Source organism: Nicotiana tabacum, chromosome 11 (assembly GCF_000715075.1).
Source record: "Nicotiana tabacum cultivar K326 chromosome 11, ASM71507v2, whole genome shotgun sequence".
In the NCBI taxonomy this organism is placed as follows: Eukaryota; Viridiplantae; Streptophyta; class Magnoliopsida; order Solanales; family Solanaceae; genus Nicotiana; species Nicotiana tabacum.
Genome location: NC_134090.1, coordinates 62,487,928 through 62,497,587, shown reverse-complemented (window position 1 = coordinate 62,497,587; position 9,660 = coordinate 62,487,928).

Sequence of the window (9,660 nt, the reverse complement as noted above, 5' to 3'; positions counted from 1 at the left end):
TTTTCTCAATTTTGAGACTTAAATGATATTTTAAATGATGTTTTGGGCTGAGAACTAATGTTTTACTAATGCCCGAGGGGCTTGTGATGATTTTCGGACTGAGTACGGCCGAGGGCCAGATGTGAGGATACACTGATACTGATATGAGGCTGAGGGCCTGAGATACATATGTACGCAACGAGGTGGCTTGATTGATATGAGGCCGAGGGCCTAGATTTGATGCCACGAGATGGATTGGTATTGTGCTTGGGCCGTAAAGGGCCCCTCCGGAGTCTGCACACCCCCAGTGAGTGCGGGTATCTATTGTGATGTGAGATTGAGCCCGAAGGGCGGAAATTATTGATACTGTGCCAGAGGGGCGAACTTCTATGTGCTTACTTTATCTTAATTCTCTGTCAATTACCTGTTTATTTGTTGTAGAAGTAGTTATTCTACTTTTCATTGGTTTACTGCTTACAAATTTCCTATCTAATTGCTTCATTATAGAATGCCTTGTGTACACATAATTTCTTACTTTCAGTCATTATTTATCTTTATTACTTACTGGATCGGAGTACTCACATTACTCCCTGCACCTTGCATGCAGATCCAGGTGCCCCAGAGGCCGAGTGAGAGCTTTTTAGGCGTTCAGCATTTGCCGGGGATTTCGAGGTAGCTGCATGGCGTCCGTAGCCCTGATTTCCCCCTTCTATCTTATTACTTTTTCTGCATTTCCTAGAATATCTATGTAGTAGGTTGTTCAGACTTGTATTAGAGACTCTAGACTTGTGACACCAGATCAATGTGGGCTGTATAGTTTTTATGTCTTGTTGACTTCTGCATATCTAACTTGCTGTTGTACACACTTATTATGATATTTGGTAATTAAACCGTGTTAGCAAATGTTTTATTAAGAATGAAAGCGGGTTGTGGTTTGATAGTTGGTCTGGCTTGCCTAGTAATGTGATAGGCGTCATCACAACCGGTATTTGGGGTCGTGACAAGTTGGTATCAGAGCCTAGGTTACATAGGTCTCGCGAGTCATGAGCCGGTTTAGTAGAGTCTCGTGGATCGGTACAGAGACATCTGTATTTATCCTCGAGAGGCTGCAGAACCTTTAGGAAAAAACTTCATATTCTTGAAATTCTTATCGTGCGAACTTGTTGGTCCGAGTACTGAACTTTCGTTATTCTATTCTCTCATAGATGGTGAGGATACGAGCTACCGGACGAGGTGGATGACCCCCAGTGCCACCAACTGAGACCACTAAAGGCATAGGACGCGGTCGTGGTTGTGGCAAAGGCAGAGCAGCGAGGGCAGCACCTTATGATTCACCAGCTGCCCCAGCTCATGATCAAGCTCCAGTAGTACCAGCTGTGCCCATCGTGATTCTGGGTCTTTAGGAGGCCTTGGCACAGATCTTATCAGTTTGCACTGGCCTGGCTCAGGCGGTTTCAGCCGCAACTACTTCACAGGTCGGGGAGGCAATCAGACTCCCGCCGCTCATACACCAGAGCAGGTAGTGCAGGGACTTCAAATGCCGGGGTCACCTCCAGCCTAGCTAATTGCACTAGCTTAGAAGTTTGCAGTACCAGTTATGCAGGATGATGAGCAGCGTCGACTTGAGAGGTTTGGTAGACTCCAGCCTCCGACATTCAGCGGAGTAGAGGGCAAGGATGCCTAGGGTTTCTTGGATAAGTGCCAGCAGATACTTCGTACAGCAGGGATTCTTGAGTCTAGAGGTGTGGCATTTACTACCTTTCATTTTTCTGGGACTGCCTTTACCTGGTGGGAGGATTTTGAGAGGCGTAGGCCTATTGGTGCAGCACCCCTTACTTGGCAGCAGTTCTCGGTTCTCTTCCTGGAGAAGTATGTGCCGCAGTCTCACAGAGAGAAGCTACGTAGGCAGTTTGAGTGGCTGTGTCAGGGGGAGATAACCGTCTCCCAGTATGAGAGGAGGTTTTCTAAGTTGTCTCGCCATACCATCTGGTTGGTTCCGACGGATCGAGAGAGGATTAGGAGGTTTGTCGATGGCCTTACTTACTAGCTTTATATTCTGATGACTAGAGAGAGGGTGACAGGTGCCACCTTAGAGGAGGTGGTTGATATGGCTCGTGAGATTGAGTCGGTCTTCCGTCAAGAGCGAGAGGAGAGGGAGTCCAAGAGGCCTCGAGGATCTGGCAGCTATAGTGGTGCTCCTTCGAAGGGCTAGTTTCAGCATGGTAGTGGTCGTTCTTTTAGGCCTGCTCAGTCAGCCCGCCCAATGTATCGCGGGGCATCTTCAGGTCGTGGTTATCATGGGTCTCAGTAGGGTCAGTCATCACTCAGCGCCCTCCCAGCTCATAGTTAATCTCATGCCCCATCAGCTTAGGGTTCTTATATGCCGAGTGCATCTGCTAGTCATTCTGGTGTGAGGGGTTCCCTTCAGTCCCCTTCTCCAGCACCTGGAACTGTTATGAGCGTGGAGAGATGGGCCACATATAGAGGCAGTGTCCTCGTCGGGTTGCTAGTTCATCCCAGCAAAGGGGTCAGTCTTTGGCTTCAGTGTCAGTTCCTTCACCACCACCCGCTCAACCAACCAGGGGTGGGGGTCAGTCAGCCAGGGGTCGCCCAGAGGGGGAGGTCGATCAAGCGGTGGCCAGGCTCGTTTCTATGCTATCCCAGGCAGGCCAGAAGCTATTGCTTCAGATGCTGTTATTACAGGTATTGTTTCAGTCTACCACAGAGATGCCTTTGTATTATTTGTTCCCGGTTCCACCTTTTCTTATGTGTCATCATATTTTGCTCGTTATTTGGGTACGCCCCATAATTTTCTTGCTTTACCTATTCATGTATCTACCCCGGTGGATGATACTGTTGTTGTAGACCATGTGTATCGGTCATATGTGGTGACTATTGGGGGTCTAAAGACCCGAGTGGATCTATTGCTATTGAGCATGGTGGATTTTGATGTCATTTTGGGCATGGATTGGTTATCTCCGTTTCGTGCTATTCTGGACTGTCATGCTAAGACAGTCACTTTGGCTATGCCGGGTGTGCCGCGGATCGAGTGGCGTGGTGTGACTGATTATGTTCCTAGTAGAGTGATCTCTTTCTTGAAGGCCCAGCGTATGGTTGGGAAGAGTTTTCTGTCATATCTAGCATTTGTGAGGGATGTCGGAGCTGAGACTCCCAATCTTGATTCTATCCTAGTTGTGAGGGATTTCCCCGATGTGTTTCCTGCAGACTTGCTGGGCATGCCACCGGATAGGGATATTGATTTTGGTATTGACCTGGTGTCGGGCACTCAGCCCATTTCTATTCCGCCGTATCGTATGGCACCAACGGAATTGAAGGAATTGAAGGATCAGCTTCAGGAACTCCTAGATAAGGGGTTCATTCGGCCTAGTGTGTCACCTTGGGGGCGCCGATTTTGTTTGTGAAGAAGAAGGATGGCACAATGAGAATGTGCATTGATTATAGGCAATTGGACAAGGTAACAATTAATAACAAGTATCCTTTGCCTCGTATTGATGATTTATTTGACCAGCTTCAGGGAGCGAGGGTGTTCTCCAAAATTGATCTCCGTTCGTGTTATTACCAGTTAAGGATTAGGGATTCAGATATTCTTAAGATTGCTTTCAGGACCAGATATGGTCATTATGAGTTCATTGTGATGTCTTTCGGGCTAACCAATGTCCTATCAGCGTTCATGCATTTGATGAATAGCATGTTCCGGCCTTATCTTGATTTGTTTTTCATATTATTCATTGATGATATTCTGGTGTATTCACGTAGTCAGGCAAAGCACACAGAGCATTTGAGAGTTGTGTTGCAGATATTGAAGGAGGAGAAGCTTTATGCAAAATTCTCCAAGTGTGAGTTTTGGCTCATTTCAATAGCTTTCTTGGGGCATGTGGTGTCTAGTGAGGGTATTCAGGTTGATCTAAAGAAGATAGCGGTTCAGAGATGGCATAGACCGTCCTTAGCCATAGAGATTCGCAGCTTTCTTGGTTTGGCAGGCTATTATCGCCGGTTTGTTTAGGGATTCTCATCTATCGCATCGCCCTTGACCAAGTTGACTCAGAAAAGTGTTCCATTTGAATGGCCGGACGAGTGTGAGGAGAGCTTTAAGAAGCTCAAGACAGCTTTGACCACAGCTCCAGTATTGGTTTTGCCATTAGCTTCAGATTCATATACCGTATATAGTGATGCTTCGAGAGTTGGGATCGATTGTGTATTGATGCAGGAAGGTAGAGTTATTGCTTATGCTTCTCGTCAGTTGAAGCCCCATGAGAAGAACTACCTCGTTCATGATTTGGAGTTGGCTGCCATAGTTCACGCATTGAAGATTTGGAGGCATTACCTGTATGGCATATCTTGTGAGGTTTTCATTGATCATCGCAGGCTTCCGCATTTGTTCAAGCAAAAGGATCTTAATTTGAGGTAGTAGAGATGGTTGGAGTTGCTTAAGGATTATGATATCACTATATTGTACCATCCGGGAAAGGCCAATGTGGTGGCCGATGCTTTGAGCCGAAAGGCAGTGAGTATGGGGAGTTTGGCATATATTCTAGTTGGGGAGAGACCCCTTGCAGTTGATGTTCAGGTCTTGGACAATCAGTTCGTGAGGTTGGATATTTCGGAGCCCAGCCGGATGTTGGCTTGTGTGATTTCTCGGTCTTCCTTATATGATCGCATCAGAGAGCGCCAGTATGATGATCCGCATTTGCTTGTCCTTAGGGACAGAGTTCAGCATGATGATGCCAGAGATGTGACCATCGGTGATGATGAGGTGTTGAGGATGCAGGTCCGGATTTGTGTGCCCAATATGGATGGGCTTCGGGAGTTGATTCTGGAGGAGGCCCATAGCTCGCAGTATTCTATTCATCTGGGTACCGCGAAGATGTATCAGGATCTGAGGCAGTATTATTGGTGGAGAAGAATGAAGAAAGATATTGTGGGATTTATAGCTCGGTGTCTCAATTGTCAGCAAGTGAAATATGAGCATCAGAGACCGGTGGCTTGCTTCAGCAGATGGATATTCCTGAGTGGAAGTGGGAGAGGATCACTATGGACTTTGTTGTTAGACTTACACGGACTTTGAAGAAGTTCTAGGCTATTTGGGTGATTGTGGATCGGCTGACCAAGTCCGCGCACTTCATTCCTGTGTGTACTACCTATTCTTTAGAGCGGTTGGCATGGATCTATATCCGAAAGATTGTTCGTTTGCATGGTGTCCCAGTCTCCATCATTTCTGATAGAGGTACTCAGTTTACATCGCAGTTTTGGAGGGTCGTGTAGAGAGAGTTGGGTACTGAAGTAGAGTTAAGCACAGCTTGTCATCCTCAAACGGACAGGCAATCCGAGCGTACTATTCAGATATTGGAGGACATGTTGTGTGGTTATGTCATCGATTTCGGAGGATCATGGGATGAGTTTCTACTGCTTGCAAAGTTGGCTTATAACAACAGTTACCAGTCGAGTATTCAGATGGCTCCATATGAGGCTTTGTATGGGATGCGGTATAGATCTCCAGTTGGTTGGTTCGAGCCCGGTGAGGCTAGGCTATTGAGGACTGATTTAGTACAGGATGCTTTGGAGAAGGTGAAGGTGATTCAGGAGAGGCTTCGTACAGCGCAGTCGAGGCAAAAGAGTTATGCTGATAGAAAGGTTCGAGATGTGTCCTACATGGTTGGCGAGAAGGTTCTGTTGAAGGTCTCACCCATGAAGGGTGTTATGAGATTTGGGAAGAAAGGGAAATTGAGTCCTCGGTTCATTGGGCCTTTTGAGGTGCTTCGGAGGATTGGGGACGTGGCTTATGAGCTTTCCTTGCCACCCAGCTTGTCGAGTGTGCATCTACTGTTTCATGTTTCTATGCTTTGGAAGTATATTGGGGATCCGTCTCACATCCTGGATTTCAGCACGGTTTAGTTGGATGATGATTTGACCTATGATGTAGAGCCAGTAGCTATTTTAGGTCATCAGGTTCGGAAGTTGAGGTAAAAGGATATAGCTTCAGTGAAAATATAGTGGAGAGGTCGGCACGTGGAGGAGGCTACCTGGGAGACCGAGCGGGAGATGCGGAGCTGATATCCTCACCTATTCGAGGCTTCAGGTATGTTTCTTGGCTCGTTCGAGGATGAACGTTTGTTTAAGTTGGGGAGGATATGATGACCCGGCCAGTCATCTCATGAGTTACCACTCTGTTGCCCCTATTTCTGCTTCTTTATGTTTCGTTATCCGTGTTTTATGTGATCGAATTGATCAGTTTGAGTTCGGAGAGGATTTGGTAAGAAATGAGACACTTAGTCTCTTTTAAGAAGGTTTAAGTTGGAAAAGTCAATCGGATGTTGACTTATGTGTTAGAGGGATCGGATGTGAGTTCCTATGGTTCGATTAGCTTCGGGAGGTGATTTATGGCTTAGGAGTGTGATCGGAATGGGTTTTGGAGGTCTGGAGTAGAATTAGGCTTGAATTGGCGAAGTTGATATTTTGGCGATTTCCGGTTGGTAGGTGAGATCTTGATCCAGGGGTCGGAATGGAATTATGAGAGTTATAGTAGCTTCGTTATGTCATTTGGGATGTGTGTGCAAAATTTCAGGTCATTCGGACGTGGTTTGGTTGGGTTTTTCGGAAGATGTTTAGAAACTTAGGCTTGAAGTTGATGTGTTTTGGGTAATTTGATGTTGTTTGAGGTGTTTCGATGATTGGATCAAGTTTTAATAATGTTTTAGGATGTGTTGGTGCCTTTGGTTGAGGTCCCGGGGACCTCGGGTGAGTTTCGGGTGGTCAATCGGTCCATTTTGTGCCTTAAAAGATTGCAAATTTTGAGTTTCAGCTGTTGTAGAAAATTATCCCTTCACGATCACGTAGGGTGTATCGCGATTGCATAGAAGGAATTGAGGAAGGCCAGATTTAAGCCTTCGCATTCGTGTGAGAGGCTTCGCGTTTGCGGAAGGCTGGAGTTCAGTGCATCGTGTTCGCGAGAGGGCACTCGCGATCGCGTAGAGTAGTTTGGGTCTGAGGGGTCCAGGGTGAATTGTTCATCGCGTTCGCGTAAGGGAGTCCGAGTTTGCGAAGGTGTTGGAGGCAGAAGCATCACGTTCGCGTAGGCTATGTCGCGATCGCGTAGGTTTTTTTGAGGAGTTTAAAATTTGTTCTTCGCGATCGCGATGAACGAAAGGGCAGAACTGGGCAGAATGTTTTAAGTCATTTCATCCGTGATTTTGGGGCTCATTTCCCCATTGTTGATCATTTTGAGATCTTGTTGAAAGAAATTAAAGAGGGATTCAAGGTAGAAACGTTTGGAGGTAAGAAGTTCGGACCTAAAACTCGAATCTATTGTGAAATCCACCTAGAAATCATGGAATCTTAAGCTAAAAATGGAAGAACTAGGGCTTGGAATTTTGGACTTTTGATTTGGGGATTTGGAAGACCATTTGGGGTCGGATTTGAGAACTTTTGGTGTGTATGAACTCATGGGGAGATAAGGTAATTTCTTAGTTTCGAGAAGTGGGCCCGGGGCTCAGGTTTTACTAATTTCGGGATTTTTGATATTTTTCGATTGTTTTTGCTTGGGTTTTGTTTCCTTAGCATATTGTGACGTATTCGTTCTGATTTTGGATAGATTCGATGCGCATGGAGGCCGATTGGATGGGCAAAAGCATCGCGAGCTAGAGATTTAGCCAGTTAGAGGTAAGTAATGATTGTAAATGAAGTTCTGAAGGTTTGAAACCCCGGATTCCACATCGTAATGCTATATTGAGGTGAGACACGTGCTTGATGATGAGCGTGGGGTCGTTTACTATTGGGGATTGTGACTTGGTCCGTCCCGATTGATGATTTTACCGCGTATTTGACTGAAACTTATTTGTTATCATCATGATTTGGGTTGATTGACATACTTGGGCTTCATGCCAACTATTTGAACCCTTCGGTGATTTTTATCTCTATTTCCTCACTGTTTTGACTCATTACTTGAACTCAGTCCTGTTGATACCTACTGTTTTACAAACTCAGCCATTTTTACTCAGTTTGAGACTTAAATGATATTTTAAATGATGTTTTAGGCTGAGAACTACTGTTTTACTAATGCCCGAGGGGCTTGTGATGATTTTCGAACTGAGTACGGCCGAGGGCCAGATGTGAGTATACATTGATACTGATATGAGGTCGAGAGCCTGAGATACATATGTACGCCATGATGTGGCTTGATTGATATGAGGCCGAGGGCCTAGATTTGATGCACGAGATGGCTTGATATTGCGCTTGGGCCGTAAGGGGCCCCTCCGGAGTCTGCACACCCCCCAGTGAGTGTGGGTACCCATTGTGATGTGAGATTGAGCCCGAGGAGCGGAAATTGTTGATATTGTGCCCGAGGGGCGAACTTTTATGTGCTTACTTTATATTAATTATCTGTCAATTACCTGTTTATTTATTGTAGAAGTAGTTTATTCTAATTTCATTGGTTTACTGCTTACAAATTTCCTATCTAATTGCTTCATTATAGAATGCCTTGTGTACACGTGATTTCTTACTTTCAGTCATTATTTATCTTTATTACTCACTGGATCGGAGTACTCACATTACTCCCTGCACCTTGCATGCAGATCCAGGTGCCCCAGAGGCCGAGTGAGAGCTTTTTAGGCGTTCAGCATTTGCCGGGGATTTCAAGGTAGCTGCATGGCGTCCGTAGCCCTGATTTCCCCCTTCTATCTTATCACTTTTTCCGCATTTCCTAGAATATCAATGTAGTAGGTTGTTCAGACTTGTGACACCAGATCAATGTGGGCTGTATAGTTTTTATGTCTTGTTGACTTCTGCATATCTAACTTGCTGTTGTACACACTTATTATGATATTTGGTAATTAAACCATGTTAGCAAATGTTTTATTAAGAATGAAAGCGGGTTGTGGTTTGATAGTTGGTCTGGCTTGCCTAGTAATGTGATAGGCGCCATCATTACCGGTATTTGGGGTCGTGACAAACAGGCTCTCTTTTATATGTTCCTTTCAAAGAAGAGATAGTACCAATTATAGAAATCCGACAACAAGATCCAGTAAGTACACTAAATATTCATATATGCACTGTTAATAATTTTTACCTTTATTCTCTAATAACAAAAAATTAATATGCGGCATCCAGGGCCAATACTCTACATACAGGCTGAAGTCGCACTACAAAATGAGAATCAACAATTTTGTATCCTAGCTTCTTCAGACTGCAAACAACATGTCACGACCCGGATTTCCACCCTCAGGAGTCGTGATGGCGCCTACTAGTACGAGCTAGGCAAGCCAATTAATTGCACAATTTATCTTTTTACCTATTTTATATTCATTAACAATTTCGAAATAATAATATTTAAACAACGGAATTTAACACAAGCGGAAGAAAGAAACAATAAGCTATCTGAACATGAATATCTAATATAACTGTTTGAGTCTTGGCTACCCAGAACTGGTGTCACAGTTTCACAGACGGTCTAAGAATACTACAAATAAAGGGTCTGAAAAGAATAAATACAACACTGTCTCTAGAAATACAAGAAAGAAATAGGAATAGTAGATAGAAGGAGATGCCAAGGCCTGCGGATGCCTGCAGGACTATCTCGGGTCACCTAATGATCAAGAATCAGCAATCTCACTGCGGTGAAGTCCACAACACTGGGGTCTACACAAAAGTGTGCAGAGTGTAGTA